Source organism: Scyliorhinus torazame, chromosome 5, assembly GCF_047496885.1.
Source record: "Scyliorhinus torazame isolate Kashiwa2021f chromosome 5, sScyTor2.1, whole genome shotgun sequence".
Lineage (NCBI taxonomy): Eukaryota > Metazoa > Chordata > Chondrichthyes > Carcharhiniformes > Scyliorhinidae > Scyliorhinus > Scyliorhinus torazame.
The window spans coordinates 124,722,464-124,742,895 of NC_092711.1; the positions used below are offsets into that span (position 1 = coordinate 124,722,464).

Sequence of the window (20,432 nt, forward strand, 5' to 3'; positions counted from 1 at the left end):
CTGTTCCAGAAACACATATATAGACAAATTCAAAGATGCCAAACAATGCTTGGAATGCGAGCATTAGCAGATGATTAAATCTTTACAGATCCAGGGATGGGGTAACCCCAGGTTAAAGAGGTGTGAATTGTGCCAAGCCAGGACAGTCGGTAGGATTTTGCAGGCCAGATGGTGGGGGTTGAATGTAATGCGACATGAATCCCAGGTCCCGGTTGAGGCCGCACTCATGTGTGCGGAACTTCGCTATAAGTTTCTGCTCAGCGATTCTGCGTTGTCGCGCGTCCTGAAGGCCTATGAGGATGGTAGTGGTTAATTTGGGAAAGGCTCTACAGGAAAACCTTCCCGTTCGGTGCAAAGTGGGGAGCAGTAATTTCCTGTTTTAGCTTTGAGGCCTCCCCTCCCACCCACTGCCCCTAACACTGCCTCCGCTTATCCACCTCCATCCCGCCTGAAGATGAGACAAACAAGCGTCTGTCCCTGGACATGAGCCGCACTGCGCATCCGCCACATCATAATGCCCGGGGCATGATTGACAGCAACGTCAGGCTAATAGGAAGAGGGGGCGGACCTGGTGGACCGAGCTGGAGCAGCTGGTCCTCCAACCAATCAGAGTGAATGAGGGGCAGGGCTGATCCCAGATCTCCCTCATTGGCTGAGACTCTGCCTCATTTTGAGTTCTTCCCATTGGCCACGTAGGCTCGCGTTCCAGAATCTCATTTCCTGCCTGAGAGGTGTTGACCGATGGGAGGATTTGGAGAACCAGATGGACTCTGGTCCTCCAGCCAATCAGACTGCGGGCTTTGTGTGAATGAAGGTTGAGCTTCACATAGATTAAATCCTTTTCCTGTGTGAAACCGCTGATCAAAACACTTTCTTTCTGCTTCTTTCGTTGGAGAGAAGGTTAAGAGGAGACTTAATAGAGGCATACAAAATGATCAGGGGGTTGGATAGGGTGGACAGTGAGAGCCTTCTCCCGCGGATGGAAGTGGCTGGCACGAGGGGACATAGCTTTAAACTGAGGGGTAATAGATATAGGACAGAGGTCAGAGGTAGGTTCTTTACGCAAAGAGTGGTGAGGCCGTGGAATGCCCTACCTGCAACAGTAGTGAACTCGCCAACATTGAGGGCATTTAAAAGTTTATTGGATAAGCATATGGATGATAATGGCATAGTGTAGGTTAGATGGCTTTTGTTTCGGTGCAACATCGTGGGCCGAAGGGCCTGTACTGCGCTGTATCGTTCTATGTTCTATGTTCTTTACACATCAATGGACTCTAAAAAAAAGTCCATTGACCCTTCTGCAGAACTGTTACAAGAAGGAACAACAAACATGAACTCTGTTTCTCGTGCCAAAGATGTGGCATGCTAACCACTGTGCCTCACAGCACCAGCGACCCAGGTTCAATTCCGGCATTGGGTGACTGTGTGGAGTTTGCACATTCTCCCCACATCTGTGTGGGTTCCCTCTGGTTGCTCCAGTTTCCTCCCACCGTCCAAAGATGTGCTGGTTTCGTGGCTTGGTTGTGCTAAATTTCCCCTTAGTGTCCAAAGGTGAAGTGGGTTTGCGGGGAGGGCGGGGAAGTGCACCTGGGTGGGGGTGCTCTTTAGTAAGGTTGGTGCAAACGTGATGGGCCAAATGGCCTTCTGCACTGTAGGGATTCTATGATGCTGCCAGACAGGTTTCATTCATCCAGTATTTTCTGTTTTTACTCTATATTACACACATTTTTAATCCACTGATTGTTTTTTTGAAAATCTTTTTATTAGCTTTTCTCATATTTATAAACAGTTGTGTATATACATTACATTTTTCTTGCCTGCGCTAACTTACTTTATTTTACAGAGGTTTATTTTGTGCTTCATTTAACTAACTATGTACATTTTGTTGCCCTCTGGATCGGTCTATGATCCCCCCCCCCCCCACCAATTTAGAAACTTCCTCTTCTCTTGTGGTTTCCCCACAACCTTGGACATTGCCTCGGGGAAGGCTGTCCAGAACCCAGCAAGCCCAGAACATGTGGGTGTGGTTGGCTGGGCCCCTCTGGCACCGCTCACATTTGTCCTCCACCTCCGGGAAGAACCTGCCCATTTGGGTTCTGGTCAGGTGCGCTCTGTGCACCATTTTGAGCAGCATTAGGCTTAGCCTTGCGCAGGAGGAGGTGGAGTTCACCCTGCTCAGTGCTTCGCTCCAGAGTCCCCACCCTACCTCTGTCCCCAGTTCGTCCTCCCATTTTTGTCTGGTCTTGTCCAGTGGTATTCGAGCTCTGCCCAGTGCCTATCAGGTCCTCGAGACGTGTGTTTTCTGGGGCCCCGGGGTATCCTACTGTCTCTGCGGAGGAAGTCTTTTATTTGGAGGTGTCTCATTTCCTGTCCTTTTGCTAGTTTCCACTTACTCGTCAGCTTGTCCAGTGTCGTCAGTCTGTGCCCTACGTAGAAGTCCCTGACCGCCAGTATTCCCCCTGTCCCGCCTCGATCATTTGAAGGTGGTATCTGGCATGGCTGGGGGCAATCTGTGATTGGCCATTTTAGTTATCCCGAAGTTCTGTTTCAACTGGGTCCACGTTCTCAGCGTGGCCGCTACCACTGGGCTTGTTGTGTATCTTGCTGAGGAGATTGGGACTGCTGCTGTAGCCAGGGCCCGGAGGGTTGTTCCCTTACAGGATGCCTCCTCCATTTGCACCCAATCTGTGTCGGGTTCTTTTACCCATCCCCTCACTCTTTCTGCCGTTGCTGCCCAGTGGTATTATTGAGGTTTGGTAAGGCCAAGCCCCCTTTGACTTTTCCTCTTTGCAGTGTCGGTTTGGGAATTTTAATCCACTAATTCGATTTATTGAACCACTATACCATCAACTACTAGGAGCAGTGTGTTGATGTTTGTTATTCTGTCAGACTTTCTCTCACAGTCTTGATAGTAATCGACTATTACTTGATAGATCTGATAGGTAAAAAGGACTATTGAGTGTACATATTAAGACCCAGTTTTAATGACAATTTAAATTGAGGATTTCAGCACTCCTCACGTCATGACAAAACACAGCTTCAACAGAGACACAAAAAGCCTGACACATGCATAAACTAATTGGAGATAAAAACAACATTTTCACTAAGCAAGATGAAAAAGCTATTGTGCTAATAAACATATTTTCAAAGACAGTTTGACATTAAGAAATAAGCTGTACCAGTAATCAGATCAAGGCCAAGTAAGCACCATAGCAATATGAAGGCACCATTGTCCAGAATGTGGATAAGGCAGTCAGCAGAAAACCAGCAGAAATTAGTCTTGATTAAGCATACAATCGCATTCCATAACATACAAATATTCAAACATGAAACATTTAGAACTTATGTTGCACATTAAGGATTGACAGTTAACCATCGAATCAAATATATTTGATTCTCACCCAAACCAATTAGGTGTAGGCAGATGGCTCAAGACTGACAAGATTTCCCTTAAACAGGATGGTCCGTATGGCCATCTTTATTCCGGGCTCATCCTATACTTTGACCTAACTATTCGCTATTTATATTTTCATATTTTCACTTTTCCACTCGAACTATTGAAGTAAATGTTTTGCTGTAAGCAAGAAACCATTTCCATATTATTTTGAAAGTTAAATTGTTTATAAGTTACTTCTCTTTAAGTCCTTTTGCTAGCCAGACTTTATTGAGAATAGATTTAAGTTTCTCTCAATTATAATCAAATAGAGGCAATAAAAGATTCTTGTTTGCATCCGAGAAGTTTAACTCAAATTTCTACTGAGTTTCAGTATCGCAAGACTTCACTGAATCCGCATGGTAGATCTCTTCAGTCTGATTGGATAGGTCTGTCTGGGGGTATTTCCCCTCATACTGTCCAGGTGTTTGGGTATTTTCGGGAACAGGTCGAACTTCTTTCCTTCTACCCGTTGTCCCCTCAGATACACCGTCTGTTTTTGGTTAATGTGTCTGGAGTCTTTGAGTTCTTCCAGTCTGTCTCCAATTCCCCTTCCTATCTGGGGTATATGGGTCTCGGTAGCTTGGTGTTGTGATTAGTGTCGTTTAGTTGTCTTTCTGTCTCCAGCAGGTATTGTTGTCTCTCGATAATGACTGTGCTGCTACCCTTGTCTTTTGATCTTATGAACATATCCGTGTTGGATCCAAGCTCCCGGATTGTCGGACTTTCTCTCCGGGTAAGATTCTGCTTGTCTCTTGTATTTCACTCCTGTGACAGGGCAGAGACCTGATTAAAGGGATTCAAACATGGGAGTTCTGGGAAAGATGGACAAGAATTTGGGAGGTGACAACATGTTCAACAAGTTTGGAGAGGGAGGCAGATGGGGCAGTAATTTGTAAGGATGGCAGGTCAAGGGTTTGTTTTATTGAGGAGGGAGTGATGATGGCAGATTTGAAGGACAGAGGAACGGTACCTGAAGAGAGAGAATTGTTGACAATATCTGCGGACACAGGGTAGTTGTCTGATCAGTAGCTGAGTGGGAATAGGATTGATAGAGCAGGAGCTGGGTCTCATGGACAAGATGAGCTCCGGGAGGGCACGAGGGGAGATGGGAGAGAAACTAGAGAAAGATGTGGGTTCAGGGCTCGGGAAAGGATGAAATTTAGAGACAGTTTGGTCCGGTGGGCTCGTGGAAGGGAGGGAAGCAGCAGAGGCAGCTGATCAGATTTACTCAATCTCAGTCACAAAGAAGCTCCACAAGCTCCTCACACTTCTTGTTGGAGGTGAGGATGGAAGAGACAGTGGAGAGCGAGAGGACTTCAAATGGAACTAAATTGTGTCAGAGATATTAAAAAGTTTCAACACACTGTGGATTTAACACAAATCTAATTTATTTGACTTTTAGCCAGAATATTAGCCCCTGTAAATGGGGGCAGAAAAAGACACAAATGAACATGGTTCAGTCCTGAATGTGAGGACCAGCAAAATCCAATCACTGTGGTTACTTGTGGCTTCTTTGGTGCTTCAGAAGGTGGGATGATTGAGTGAATCCCTTCCCACACTCGGAGCAGGTGAATGGTCTCTCCCCAGTGTGAATTCGCTGGTGCATCTGCAGAGCAGATAACTGAGTGAATCCCTTCCCACACTTGGAGCAAGTGAATGGCTTCTCCCCAGTGTGAATTCGCTGATGCATCTGCAGATTAGACGCCTGGGTGAAACACTTCCCACACTTGGTGCAGGCGAATGGCCTCTCCCCAGTGTGAATTCGCTGATGCCTCTGCAGGTCGGATGACTGAGTGAATCCCTTCGCACACTTGGAGCAGGTAAACGCCCTCTCTGTAGTGTGAATTTGCTGGTGTTTCTGCAGGTCGGATGACTGAGTGAATCCCTTCCCACACTTGGAGCAAATGAATGGTCTCTCCCCAGTGTGAATTCGCTGATGTACAGTGAGGTCAGATGATCGTCTGAACCCAGTCCCGCAGTGAGAGCACCTAAACGGTCTCTCATCAGTGTGAATACGTTGATGGCACATCAGATCCCCAGAACCTTTATAGCACTTCCCACAGTCTGGACATTGAAACGGCCTCTCATCAGTGTGAACCTGCTGGTGTCTCAGCAGGTTGGCTGAAGTAGGAAATCCTTTTCCACACTCTGAGCAGGTGAATGGTCGCTCCCCTGTGTGAACTCGCTGGTGTGTGGACAAAGTGAATGACTGAGTGAATCCCTTCCCACACTTGGAGCAGGTGAATGGTCTCTCCCCAGTGTGAATTCGCTGGTGTTTCTGCAGGGCCGCTAACTGAATAAATCCCATCCCACACTTGGAGCAGGTGAATGGTCTCTCCCCAGTGTGTCTGCGTCGATGTGTTTCCAGCTTGGATGGGAAAGTGAATCCTTTCCCACAGTCCGCACATTTCCACGGTTTCTCCTCAGTGTGACTGCATTTGTGGCTTGTGAGGCCTGATGATCGAGCGAATCCTCGTCCACACACACTACACTTGTACGGTTTCTCACCACTGTGAACAATGCTTTTTCCTTCCATGTTCAAAATCCGCTGATATTCAGGATATGATAAACTGAGGACTCTGTCAGATCCTGAAGTGATGCTTGGTTTGAGTTTCCGGACTTTGAAGCCTCCCCTTCGAACACCCTGTGAAACTGATTTAAAACAGAAAATAGGGGGTGAGAGAGAACCCACAAAAACACAAAGGCAGGTTGTGAAATTAAGCTGTGAAATTCCAGCACTCGGAAAAAGTGACCATGAAAACTGCTGGATTGTCTGGAAAACGCACCTCTTTGGGAGGAGTAGAAAGAGGTGAAAAGGGATTTTGTATATTTACAAGACCTATTAAGAGTAGTTGGCAAAGCAAATTTGATCTTGAGCTTCGTAAACAGTAATATTGATACCGCGAAAGGGAAGCTAGGCTTCTGGTAGCACGGTGGTTAGCACTGCTTCCTCACATCGCCAGGGACCGGTGTTCGATTCCGGCCTTGGGTGTATCTCTGTGTGGAGTTTGCATTTTCTCCCCATGTCTGCGTGGGTTCATCCGGGTGCTCCGGTTTCCTCCCATAGTCGAAAGATGTGCAGGTTAGGTGGATTGGCCATGCTAAATTGCCCCGAAATGTCTAAAGGTTAGTTGGGGTAACTGGGTTACGGGGACAGGGTAGAGGCGTGGGCTTAGGCTTAAGTCTCTTTCCAAGCACCGGTGCAGACTCGATGGGACAAATGGTCTCCCTCTGCAGTATGAATTCTATAATACTGCATAGAATAGTAATTCTATGAATCTTTATAACGGTCTGGTCACCACGCTTCAGGAAGAATGTGAAGGTTCTTGGACAAGGTGCAGAGGAGATTTACCAGAATGGTTCCAGCAAAGGAGGTTGAGGGGAGATTTGATTCAGGCACACACGATTATGCCAGGTTTCCATCAGGTGGACAAATAAACTCTGTTTCCATTCACTGATCTTACAAGCAGTCGGGACACAGGTTTAATGATTTGGTAAAACCTGCATTGCACAATACAAGATCCTGAGGGGTCTTGACAGGGTGGATGTGGAGAGGATGTTTCCTCTTGTGGGAGAATCTGGAACAAGGGCGCCACTGTTGCAAAATAAGGGGACACCCATTCAAGATGGAGATGAGGATCTTTTTATTCTCAGGGGTTGTAAGACTTTGGAACTCGCGTCTTTAAAAGGCAGCGGAAGCAATACTCGAGGGGCCAAGTGGCCTGTTCCTAGCTTGTATGCAAAAGGTACAGGAGATATGAGATGTATGTTTTCACACAGCGAGTGGCACTGACCTGAAACTCACTGCCTTTGAGGGAGTTTGAAAATTGACAACGAATAATTTGATTTCAAAAGGAAATTGGATGGCCATTTTTTAAAAATAAATTTAAAGTACCCAATTCTTTTTTTCCTAATTAAGGGGCAATTTAGAGTGCCCAATCCATTGGGTTGTGGGGGTTGAGACCCTCACAGACACGGGGCGAATGTGCAAACTCCACAGGGACGGTGACCCGGGGCTGGGATCGAACACGGGACCTAAACGCCGTGAGGCAGCAGTGTTAACCACTGTGCCACCATGCAGCCCATGGAAATTGGATAGACATTTGAGGGAAATAAACCTGCGAGGATACAGGGAGCGAGGAGAATGGGACCGACTGGATTGCTCCAGAGAGCTGGCATGGACTCAATGGGCCGAATGCCCTTCTCTGTGCCATCATGTCTCTGACTCTTTTGTGTAATCTAGTTTTGTAATTTAATCCCGGGGGGTTCAGATATCACTCAGGTAGATCTGTGCTACACTCACTCCGAGGCCATTCTATCCTTCCTCAGGTTTGTTGGCCAGAACGGAACACAGTTCTCCAGGTTTGGTCTAACCAGGGTTTGTGAATCTCGGGGCTTTTCCAGTCACACTGAGACCTGAAATCGTCCCTCACAGACAGAACAGACAAACCTTTTAGCTTCCACACCCAGATGCTGCTGATATTCTGGTTCTGATGAATCGAGTGACTCTGTCAGATCGCGATGTGACGTTTGGTTTGCGTTTCCCGTCTGTTAAACCTCTACTTCCATTATCCTGTAAATTTACAGAAACCTCACTGTCAGTTTAGGATAGAAATTCACAACATTCTCTCCTCGCCAACTTTGATTAAATGTATTCCTGGAGGTTTTATCACATGACCTGCCCCCATCCTCCAGCCATTAATCGGTCAACACATCCATCCTTGTGACACACTGCCTTCCTCGGCCAACTGGGAAGCAAAAGGACTCATTCCCTTACAGGACAGGGATTGACTGTCAGCCAAACAACCTTTATCCCATTTTCAATATTTTTATATCAACTGAAGAGAAATGTTCAAAACAATTTTTTTACTGTCCCAATGATTTTCCAGAGACCCAGGTATGAATCTCATCAACGCAGAAGGTAAAATTTGAATTCACTGAAAGTCTAGTCGGCAGGGAGCGGAGCTAGTGCGAATCCGGGGAGGAGCAGCTCCGGGACAGTCAGTATAAATAATTTACCTCGGGGATTCATGGCCTAGTCGGCAGGGAGCAGAGTCGGTGCGAATCCGGGGAGGAGGAGCTCCGGGACAGTCAGTATAAATAATTTACCTCGGGGATTCACGGCCTAGTCGGCAGGGAGGCGAGTTGGCATGAATCCCGGGAGGAGCAGCTGCGGGACAGTCAGTATAACTAACTTACCTCGGGACAGGGAGAGTGCGGAATGTTCAATGTTTCACATTCGGCTCTGGGCCGCACTCGGGATTCTAAACCCCAACACTGACCTCTCACCTGACACCTCACAATGCTCGGGCAATGATTGACGGCAGCACCGGACCAATAGGAGAGGGGGCGGGTCCGGAGGCTCGGTCGGGAGTGATTGGTCGTCCAACCAATCAGCGTGAACGAGCAGGCGGGACTGGGCTGAGTCAAGTATGCGCAATGTGATTAATGGCGACGCAGAAAAACCGTTCGTTCTCGGATCCACAATCCGTGATGGCGGGACGGAGGGAGAGATGAATCAGGCGGGTCGTTAGACATGTTATTTACCCCGACAATCCAGAAAAATAACCTACCGGTGCCTGGGGATCTGAGCGGAGGCTGCAGCTTTGATACAGACGAGACTATGCGGCCGCCATCTTTATTTGGTACTTATAGCGGTGCGCACGCGCACCCACCATCTTTATTGGGGCACGAGCAGCAGAGCGCAGGCTCAGTCGCCATCATTGTTGGGGGCAACATTTTTGAAACGTTTCTTCATGACAGAATGTCCAGCAAACTGCTTCACTCTGAGTTACAAATTCCTATTTATGGGGCAGATTATATGTCCAGGGCAGTGACAATAATTCAAATTTATATTGGGACTTGAATAGAATATAACTTTTAAGACTTTCAGAGAAACGTGACAAAATAACAATTGACACTGAGCCACATGAGGAGATATTAGATTTTAAGGAGAATCTTAACTGAGGAAAGTGAGTCGGAGAGTTTTAAGGAGGAAATTCCAGAAATTGAGGCCTTGGCAACTCAGTAATGGTGGAGAGATTAAAATCAGGAATTCTCAAGTGGCTGGAATTAAATGAGTGCAGCGATCTCAAAGGGGTGTGTGTGGAGGAGATTACAGTGATCAGGATGATCACTACCATGGAGGAAAAGAAGAATGAGAAATTTAAACTTTTTGTGCCTTTTAAAAGGAAGTATTTGCAGATCAGTGGGCACAGGGGCTGGTGTGAGTAAGCACATGGGTAGCAGAGTTTGGGATGGGATGGAGGGGGTTGTTTAATGTTGGAGTCCGGCTGCGAGTGCGTTGGAGTAATTTGTTTGAGAGGTAACAGAAGAATGAATGATGGTTTCTGCAGCAGATGAACAGAGACTAAGGTGGAGTCGAGCTGTGTTACTGAGGTGGAAATTGTCAATCTTGGTGATGATGTGGATATGTGGTCAAGAGCTCATCTGGAATTGGTGACAAGGGAGTGGAGTTTGCAGCGGGTATGAAAGGGAATGAGTTCAGTCTTCTCAATATTTAAATGGAGGAAAGTTCTGCTCATCCAGCACTGGATGTCAGACAAGATCGGACAGTGTGTGTCTTGGAAAGGAACTTGCAGGTGGTGATGGTAACATAACAAACAAAGAACAAAGAAATGTACAGCACAGGAACAGGCCCTTCGGCCCTCCATGCCCGTGCCGACCATGCTGCCCGGCTAAACTACAATCTTCTACACTTCCTGGGTCCGTATCCCTCTATTCCCATCCTATTCATGTGTTTGTCAAGATGCCGCTTAAATGTCACTATCGTCCCTGCTTCCACCACCTCCTCTGGTAGCGAGTTCCAGGCACCCACTACCCTCTGCGTAAAAAACTTGCCTCGTACATCTACTCTAAACCTTGCCCCTCTCACCTTAAACCTATGCCCCCTAGCAATTGACCCCTCTACCCTGGGGAAAAGCCTCTGACTATCCACTCTGTCTATGCCCCTCATAATTTTGTATACCTCTATCAGGTATCTGCTGTCCTGCTCCATCCAGGTGGTGGAGGTTAAGGGTTTAAGAGATTCTGTCAAATTGTGATTCAGGTGTCAATGGAGAAAATGACTCTCCATTGCCCCCTGTCACTCCCACTCTGTTCTCGCTCTCTCTCCCTTTCCCTCCTTCTTTTTAACTTTCTCTCTCTCTTTCATGAATAGAATTATCTAGCCCAGAAGGTTGTGGATGATCCATCATTGAATATATTTAAGGCTGAGATGGTGAGATTTTTGGTCTCAGGAAGTCAAGGAGATGGGGAGTTGGCGGGAAAGGTGAATGGAAGACCGAGATCAGCCATAATTATATTCAATAGCAGAGCAGGTTCGACGGGCCGAATGGTCTACTTCTGCTCCTATTACTTGTGTTCTTGCAGAGGCCCAAGTCTTGTGTGGACTCAGGCCGGGTGGCAGGTTCCCTTCCCTGAAGGACATTAACAAACTACTTCACTTTTCACAAACGATTCAACAGTTTTCATGGTCACCTTTTCCCAGTGCCGGCCCCACAAGTTACCAGATTCATTCAGCTCAATTTCACAACCTGCCTTTGTGTTTTTGTGGGTTCTCTCTCACTATTCTTTTTTCTGTTTTAAATCAATTTCAGAGTTAGAAGGGGAGGCTTTGCAGTCAGGAAACTCAGATCAAACATCACATCAGGATAAGCCAACGTCACCAAATTGATCGTAACCTGAATATTGGTGAATTTTTAACAGGGAAGGAAAAAGCTCCGTACACAGTGAGGAGAAACCCTGGGAATGTGAGGGGGGATTCAGAGCCACAGCTCAACGGGAAATTCATCATCCCAGACACTCTGGGGAGAGGTCATTCACTTGCTCCGATTGTGGGAAGAGATTCTCTCGATCATCCAGCCTGCTGCAACACCAGTGAGTGCACACCGGGGAGAAACCATTCAACTGCTCCGTGTGTGGGAAGGGATTCGCTCAGTCGTCCAACCTGCTGAGACACCAACGCATTCACAGTGGGAAGAGACCATTCACCTGCTCGGTGAGTGGGAAAGGATTCGCTCGGTCAACTGACTTGATGACGCACCAGCGAGTTCACACAGACGAGAGACCATTTAAATGTCCAGAGTGTGGGAAGTGCTTTAAATGTTCCCGGGATCTGATACTCCATCAACGTGCTCACACCAATGAGAGACCATTCAGGTGCTCTCACTGTGGGCCAGCACGGTAGCATTGTGGGTAGCACAATTGCTTCACAGCTCCAGGGTCCCAGGTTCAATTCTGGCTTGAGTCACTGTCTGTGCGGAGTCTGCACATCCTCCCCCTGTGTACGTGGGTTTCCTCCCGGGTGCTCCGGTTTCCTCCCACTGTTCAAAGATGTGCAGGTTAGGTGGATTGGCCATGATAAATTGCCCTTAGTGTTGGGTGGGGTTACTGGGTTATGGGGATGGGGTGGAGGTGTTGACCTTGGGTAGGGTGCTCTTTCTAAGAGCCGGTGCAGACTCGATGGGCCGAATGGCCTCCTTCTGCACTGTAAATTCTATGATAATCTATGACTGGGTTCAAGCAGTCATCTCAGCTCCGTGAACACCAGCGCACTCACACTGGGGAGAGACCTTACACCTGCTCTGAGTGTGGGGAGGGATTCACTCAGTTATCCACTCTGCTGAATCACCAGAGTGTTCACAATGAGAAGAGACCATTTAAATGCCAAGACTATGGGAAGTGCTATAAAAGTTCCCGGGAACTGCTCCACCATCAACGTGTTCACACTGATGAGAAACCTTTTCAATGCCCAGACTGTGAGTAGTGATTTAAAAGTACCAGGGAGCTGATGTATCATCAGCGTCTTCACACTGACGAGAAACCGTTCAGGTGATCCTACTGTGGGACTGGGTTCAAGACATCATCTGACCTCACTGTACACCAGCGAACTCACACTGGGGAGAGACCGTTCACCTGCTCCCAGTGTGGGAAGAGATTCACTCAGTCATCCAGCCTGCTGGCACATCAGCAAGTTCACAAGTAATTACAGTGAGTGGACAATCTGCTCCGATGCCTCTGCTGCTTCCCTCCCTTCCACTCGCTCCACCGGGCCAAACTGTGTCTAAAATCCCCCTCGTCTGAGTGTGAACTCGGATCTATCTCCAGGTTCTCTCCGATTTCCTGTCATGTTCTGTTCAATCTCATCTTGTTTATGAGACCTGACTTCTGCTCCATTGACCCTATTCTCACTAAACCGCTGACCATCCAACTTCCCCACATTAACTGATATTGTTAACAGTTCTCTCTTTCTGGTTTTGCCCCTCTCACTTTAAATACACCATCCTCACCCTTCCTGAGTAAACAATCCTTGATGCCCAACCTCCTTGCAAACGGCCATCCCATCTCCAACCTCCCTCTCCTCTCCAACATGGTGTCCTGCAAAGATCTATCCTTGGCCCCTCCTATTTCTCATCGACATGATGGCACTAGAATCCATAGAATCCATACACTTTCCGTTGGTGATTTGGCCAACGCACAGGCGCTTTGCCGGCCTGTTTGACTTGAACCGACTGAGCATGCGTGGCTCTGACATGTACTCGGCATATTTAAAGGGTCACTGTCCCTTTGCTGTTGCAATTTAAAGGGTCAGATGTTGCGAGAGACCTCATTTGAACACATAAGGGAGAACAGGTTTCGTGGCTTCAAAAATAATGTAAAGTTAGAAAACTATCCACCCTCAATTTCTGCATTTTTTTCTTTGCAGGAATTACTGATATAAATTATTAAGCAAGGAGTGGATTCGCAGACAGGAAGCTCTGACTCCCAGGCACCACATCAATCTAACCGAGTCACTTGATTAATCAGGACTCAGTAACATTGGCCATATGAAAGGGGAGAGCAGCATTCACAGCGCAGACAGTCTGTACACGTCTTCAGCGTGTGGACCTGGATTTAACCATTCGACCAATATGGGAAGGCACAAGTGTGACCGAAAAAGGGAAGGTCTGTTTGGACAACGTGGGGGTGCCGGGAAGGGATTCAGTTGTTATCCCTCTGATCAGAATATTTATCGATACAGTCCTACCGGGACAAGGCCATTCACCTGCCCACATTGTGACAAGGGATTCACTCGATTTTCAAATATGTTGCGACACCAGCAGGTTCACACTGGGGCGAAACCCTTCAACTGCTCCCAGTGCGGAAAGCGATTCACTCAGTCATCTCACTTGCTGTCACATCAACGAGTCCACACTGGAGAGAGACCATTCACCTGCTCAGTGTGTGAAAAGAGATTCACGGAGTCATCGGCCCTGCTGAGACACCAGCGAGTTCACACTGGGGAGAGGCCATTCCCCTGTTCCGTGTGTGGGAAGGAATTTGCTGAGTCATCAATCCTGCTGAGACACCAGCAGGTTCATACGGGGGAGAGGCCATTCACCTGCTCTGTGTGTGGGAGGGGGTTTACCCAATCATCCAACCTTGTGAGACACCAGCGAGTTCACAAGTGACTGCAATGTTCCAATTCTGCAGTTATTGCTGCTGTTAATCAGATTCAGGAGTAAAGCTTGTTCATTATGAATCAGAGGAGTGTTTATGCTGTTGCTGATAGCCATAGTAACCGGGTTGCAGTTGTAAGACTTTGCATTTATAATAATAATAATCTTTATTGTCACACGTAGGCTGACATTAACACTGCAATGAAGTCCCCTCGTCGCCACATTCCAGCGCCTGTTTGGGTACACGGAGGGAGAATTCAGAATGTCCAAATTACCTAACAGCATGTCTTTCTGGATTTGTGGGAGAAAACTGGAGCACCCGGAGGAAAACAACGCAGACACAGGGAGAACTCTGCACTGACAGTGCCCTAAGCAGGGAATCGAACCTGGGACTCTGGTGCTGTGAAGCAACAGTGCTAACCACTGTGTTACCATGCCGCACACGGTATTATAGTGCCTTCCACAACTTCGGATGTCTCTGTGTATAGTAAGCCTCCAAAAACAGCAATGCGATAATGACCAGAGATTCTTTAGTGAGATTGGTTGAGAGTAAACTATTAGTCAGAGAGCAGTGAGAATCCCCCTGCGTCCTCCTAACAGTGCTCGGAGTTTTCTTTAAGAATATTACTACAGAATAGAGAAGGGGAACCAATAGATGTGGTGCATTTGGATCTTCAGAAGACTTTTGATAAACTCCCACAGAGGTTAGTAAACATAAGAGTGGGGGGGGGGGGGGGGGAGTATAATGGCACGGATTGAGGATTCACAGAAAACAGAGAGTAGGAATAAATGGATCATTTTCAGGTTGGCAGACTGAATAGTGAGGTATGATAAGGATCAGTACTCGGGCTCCAGCTATTCACAATCTATATCTATGATTTGGGTGTGGGGACAAAATGCAATATTTCCATGTTTGCTGATGACTCAAAACTAGGTGAGAATGCATGTTGTGAGGAGGATGAAAAGAGGATTCAAGATGATTTAGACAGGCTAATGAATAGGCAAGAACGTGGCAGATGGATGATAATATAGAAAACATTTGAAGTTATCCTCTTTGGTAGGAGGAACGGTGATGTAGAATATTTCTTAAATGGTGAGAGATTGGGAAGTGCTGATATCCAGAGGGATCTGGGTATCCTTGTTCATGAGTCACCAAAATCAGTTGTAGCAAGTGATCAGGAAGGCAAATGGTCTGTTGAACTTCATTGCAAGAGGATCTGCGTATGTGTTGGAATTTATCATCAGGTTAGCAAGACATTACTAAAACCAAAATGGTTCAGTACATAATAGCCTGGGGCTTCTGACCTGGTCTAGCTTTGAGCAGACAAACCAGATTCTAACAATGTGCTGATTACACTCACAGCTCTTTCTAATGTCTCCTCCTTTGAGTATCCAATAATCTCATGGTCTCAGTTGGCAGTCACTTATGTAATACAAAGAACAAAGAAAAGTACAGCACAGGAACAGGCCCTTCAGCGCTCCAAGCCTGCGCCTACCATGCTGCCCGTCTAAACTAAAATCTTCTGCACTTCCTGGGTCCATATCCCTCTATTCCCATCCTATTCATGTATTTGTCAAGATGCCCCTTAAATGTCACTATCGTCCCTGCTTCCACCACCTCCTCCGGCAGCGAGTTCCAGTCACCGACTACCTTCTGTGTAAAAAACTTGCCTTGTACATCTCCGCTAAACCTTGCCCCTCGTACCTTAAACCTATGCCCCCTAGTAACTGACCCCTCTACCCTGGGGAAAAGCCTCTGACTATCCACTCTGTCTATGCCCCATATAATTTTGTAGACCTCTATCAGGTCGCCCCTCAACCTCCGTCGTTCCAGTGAGAACAAAACGTTAACGAATAAACATTAAATCAACAGCCCATTGTTTCCTACTTTCTGAGCGTGTTTAATGGAGTCTGGATACAGAGAATTTTGTAAAACCACAATGTATATTGAACCTGTTAGGGGGAAACAATCTGTTACAATTTGAAATGAAGTCCAGGATTTCTGAAAAGCAATGGATCTAATATCACCAAAGTTCTCACCCACGAAGCAGATAAGTTACTGAGTGAATCTCTTCCCATGCAGACTACATCGAGAAGGACAAGGGCAGCAGATACATGGGAACATCACCTCCTGGAAGTTCCCCTCCAAGCCACGCCATCCTGACTTGGAAACATATTGCTGTTCTGTCACTGCATCAATATCCTTCCTAACAGCGCTGTGGGTAGACCTACACCACATGGACTGAAGAGGTTCAAGAAGGTGGCCCACTAGGGGCTTTTCAAGTAACTTCATTTGAAGCCTACTTGTGACAATAAGCGATTTTCTTTTCATTCATTTCACCCCTGCCTTCTGAGTAAATTTAATGCACCTCTTCTGAAGTGGAAGTCACTTGGGGCAGGTACACTTGTCAGGAACAGTGCAAGTCTCCCTCTAAGTTTTCTAAGGTACAGAACAAAGTTCTCATCCCATCACAAACTCACAGGACAAGTACAGCCCAGGCTAGGTACAAAGGAAAACTCCCACTACATGCCCCATCAAACAGTGCCAGAGAGTAGGTAATGCAGTTTTGATAAGGGTAAAATTCCCTCTGCCCTGCCCCATCAAACACTCCCAGCACTAAAAAGCTGGATTTTGGGAGGGCATTAACCAGACAATGGAATGATATCATAAAGCATCGCCATTCAATGGAGCTGGTTCTCTCATCCTTTTAAAAGGTGGAGAACTGGAACATCCTGTCTCCAAACATCCCACCCTGTTCACACTGGGAACCCCAGGGTGGAGAACTGGAACATCCTGTCTCCAAACACATCCTGTCTCCAAACATCCCACCCTGTTCACACTGGGAACCCCAGGGTGGAGAACTGGAACATCCTGTCTCCAAACACATCCTGTCTCCAAACATCCCACCCTGTTCACACTGAGAATCCCAGAGTAGGGAACTGGGAACATCCTGTCTCCAAACACATCCTGTCTCCAAACACATCCCACCCTGTTCACACTGAGAATCCCAGAGTAGGGAACTGGGAACATCCTGTCTCCAAACACATCCTGTCTCCAAACACATCCCACCCTGTTCACACTGAAACTCCCAGGGTGGGGAACTGGAACATCCTGTCTCCAAACACATCCTGTCTCCAAACATCCCACCCTGTTCACACTGAGAATCCCAGAGTAGGGAACTGGGAACATCCTGTCTCCAAACACATCCTGTCTCCAAACACATCCCACCCTGTTCACACTGAAACTCCCAGGGTGGGGAACTGGAACATCCTGTTGCCAAACACATCCCACCCTGTTCACACTGAGAACCCCAGGGTGGGGAACTGGAACATCCTGTCGCCAAACACATCCCACCCTGTTCACACTGAGAATCCCAGAGTAGGGAACTGGGAACACCCTGTCTCCAAACACATCCCACCCTGTTCACACTGAGAACCCCAGGGTGGGGAACTGGAACTTCCTGTCTCCAAACACATCCCACACTGAAACTCCCAGGGTGGGGAACTGGAACATCCTGTCTCCAAACACTTCCTGTCTCCAAACACATCCCACCCTGTTCACACTGGGAACCCCAGGGTGGAGAACTGGAACATCCTGTCTCCAAACACATCCTGTCTCCAAACACATCCCACCCTGTTCACACTGAGAACCCCAGGGTGGGGAACTGGAACTTCCTGTCTCCAAACACATCCCACCCTGTTCACACTGAGAACCCCAGGGTGGGGAACTGGAACTTCCTGTCTCCAAACACATCCTGTCTCCAAACACATCCCACCCTGTTCACACTGAGAACCCCAGGGTGGGGAACTGGAACATCCTGTCTCCAAACACTTCCTGTCTCCAAACACATCCCACCCTGTTCACACTGAAACTCCCAGGGTGGAGAACTGGAACATCCTGTCTCCAAACACATCCTGTCTCCAAACATCCCACCCTGTTCACACTGAGAATCCCAGAGTAGGGAACTGGGAACATCCTGTCTCCAAACACATCCTGTCTCCAAACACATCCCACCCTGTTCACACTGAAACTCCCAGGGTGGGGAACTGGAACATCCTGTCGCCAAACACATCCCACCCTGTTCACACTGAGAATCCCAGAGTAGGGAACTGGGAACATCCTGTCTCCAAACACATCCCACCCTGTTCACACTGAAACTCCCAGGGTGGGGAACTGGAACATCCTGTCTCCAAACACATCCTGTCTCCAAACACATCCCACCCTGTTCACACTGAGAACCCCAGGGTGGGGAACTGGAACATCCTGTCTCCAAACACTTCCTGTCTCCAAACACATCCCACCCTGTTCACACTGAGAACCCCAGGGTGGGGAACTGGAACTTCCTGTCTCCAAACACATCCCACCCTGTTCACACTGAGAACCCCAGGGTGGGGAACTGGAACTTCCTGTCTCCAAACACATCCTGTCTCCAAACACATCCCACCCTGTTCACACTGAGAACCCCAGGGTGGGGAACTGGAACATCCTGTCTCCAAACACTTCCTGTCTCCAAACACATCCCACCCTGTTCACACTGAAACTCCCAGGGTGGAGAACTGGAACATCCTGTCTCCAAACACATCCTGTCTCCAAACATCCCACCCTGTTCACACTGAGAATCCCAGAGTAGGGAACTGGGAACATCCTGTCTCCAAACACATCCTGTCTCCAAACACATCCCACCCTGTTCACACTGAAACTCCCAGGGTGGGGAACTGGAACATCCTGTCGCCAAACACATCCCACCCTGTTCACACTGAGAATCCCAGAGTAGGGAACTGGGAACATCCTGTCTCCAAACACATCCCACCCTGTTCACACTGAAACTCCCAGGGTGGGGAACTGGAACATCCTGTCTCCAAACACATCCTGTCTCCAAACACATCCCACCCTGTTCACACTGAGAACCCCAGGGTGGGGAACTGGAACATCCTGTCTCCAAACACTTCCTGTCTCCAAACACATCCCACCCTGTTCACACTGTGAACCCCAGGGTGGAGAACTGGAACATCTTGTCTCCAAACACATCCTGTCTCCAAACACATCCCACCCTGTTCACACTGAAACTCCCAGGGTGGGGAACTGGAACATCCTGTCGCCAAACACATCCCACCCTGTTCACACTGAGAACCCCAGGGTGGGGAACTGGAACATCCTGTCGCCAAACACATCCCACCCTGTTCACACTGAGAACCCCAGGGTGGGGAACTGGAACTTCCTGTCTCCAAACACATCCCACCCTGTTCACACTGAGAATCCCAGAGTAGGGAACTGGGAACATCCTGTCTCCAAACACTTCCTGTCTCCAAACACATCCCACCCTGTTCACACTGGGAACCCCAGGGTGGAGAACTGGAACATCCTGTCTCCAAACACATCCTGTCTCCAAACACATCCCACCCTGTTCACACTGAAACTCCCAGGGTGGGGAACTGGAACATCCTGTCGCCAAACACATCCCACCCTGTTCACACTGAGAATCCCAGAGTAGGGAACTGGAACATCCTGTCTCCAAACACATCCCACCCTGTTCACACTGAGAACCCCAGGGTGGGGAACTGGAACATCCTGTCTCCAAACACTTCCTGTCTCCAAACACATCCCACCCTGTTCACACTGAAACTCCCAGGGTGGGGAACTGGAACATCCTGTCGCCAAACACATCCCACCCTGTTCACACTGAGAATCCCAGGGTGGGGAACTGGAACATCCTGTCGCCAAACACATCCCACCCTGTTCACACTGAGAACCCCAGGTTGGGGAACTGGGAACATCCTGTCTCCAAACACATCCCACCCTGTTCACACTGAGAACCCCAGGGTGGGGAACTGGAACTTCCTGTCGCCAAACACATCCCACTCTGTTCACACTGAAACTCCCAGGGTGGGGAACTGGAACATCCTGTCTCCAAACACTTCCTGTCTCCAAACACATCCCACCCTGTTCACACTGAGAACCCCAGGGTGGGGAACTGGAACATCCTGTCTCCAAACACTTCCTGTCTCCAAACACATCCCACCCTGTTCACACTGAAACTCCCAGGGTGGGGAACTGGAACATCCTGTCGCCAAACACATCCCACCCTGTTCACACTGAGAATCCCAGAGTAGGGAACTGGGAACATCCTGTCTCCAAACACATCCCACCCTGTTCACACTGAGAACCCCAGGGTGGGGAACTGGAACTTCCTGTCGCCAAACACATCCCACCCTGTTCACACTGAGAACCCCAGGGTGGGGAACTGGAACTTCCTGTCTCCAAACACATCCCACCCTGTTCACACTGAAACTCCCAGGGTGGGGAACTGGAACATCCTGTCTCCAAACACATCCTGTCTCCAAACACATCCCACCCTGTTCACACTGAAACTCCCAGGGTGGGGAACTGGAACATCCTGTCTCCAAACACATCCTGTCTCCAAACACATCCCACCCTGTTCACACTGAGAACCCCAGGGTGGGGAACTGGAACATCCTGTCTCCAAACACTTCCTGTCTCCAAACACATCCCACCCTGTTCACACTGGGAACCCCAG

General features: G+C 48.1%; 1 protein-coding gene and 1 long non-coding RNA gene across 3 annotated transcripts in view; one reads left to right on the forward strand and one right to left on the reverse strand.

Annotated features, from left to right (window-relative positions):
- Positions 1-20,432, reverse strand: part of LOC140421804 (uncharacterized) — a 314,633-nt gene that overhangs the window by 125,896 nt on the left and 168,305 nt on the right. The window lies entirely within an intron of this gene.
- On the forward strand, positions 8,203-14,362 carry LOC140419695 (uncharacterized). 2 transcript variants are annotated; one of them, XR_011945984.1, is made up of 3 exons: positions 8,203-8,436; positions 11,056-11,456; positions 13,164-14,362. It is a non-coding gene; the product is annotated as an uncharacterized lncRNA (long non-coding RNA). The 2 variants fall into 2 exon arrangements; XR_011945983.1 differs by lacking the exon at positions 8,203-8,436 and adding an exon at positions 8,854-9,081.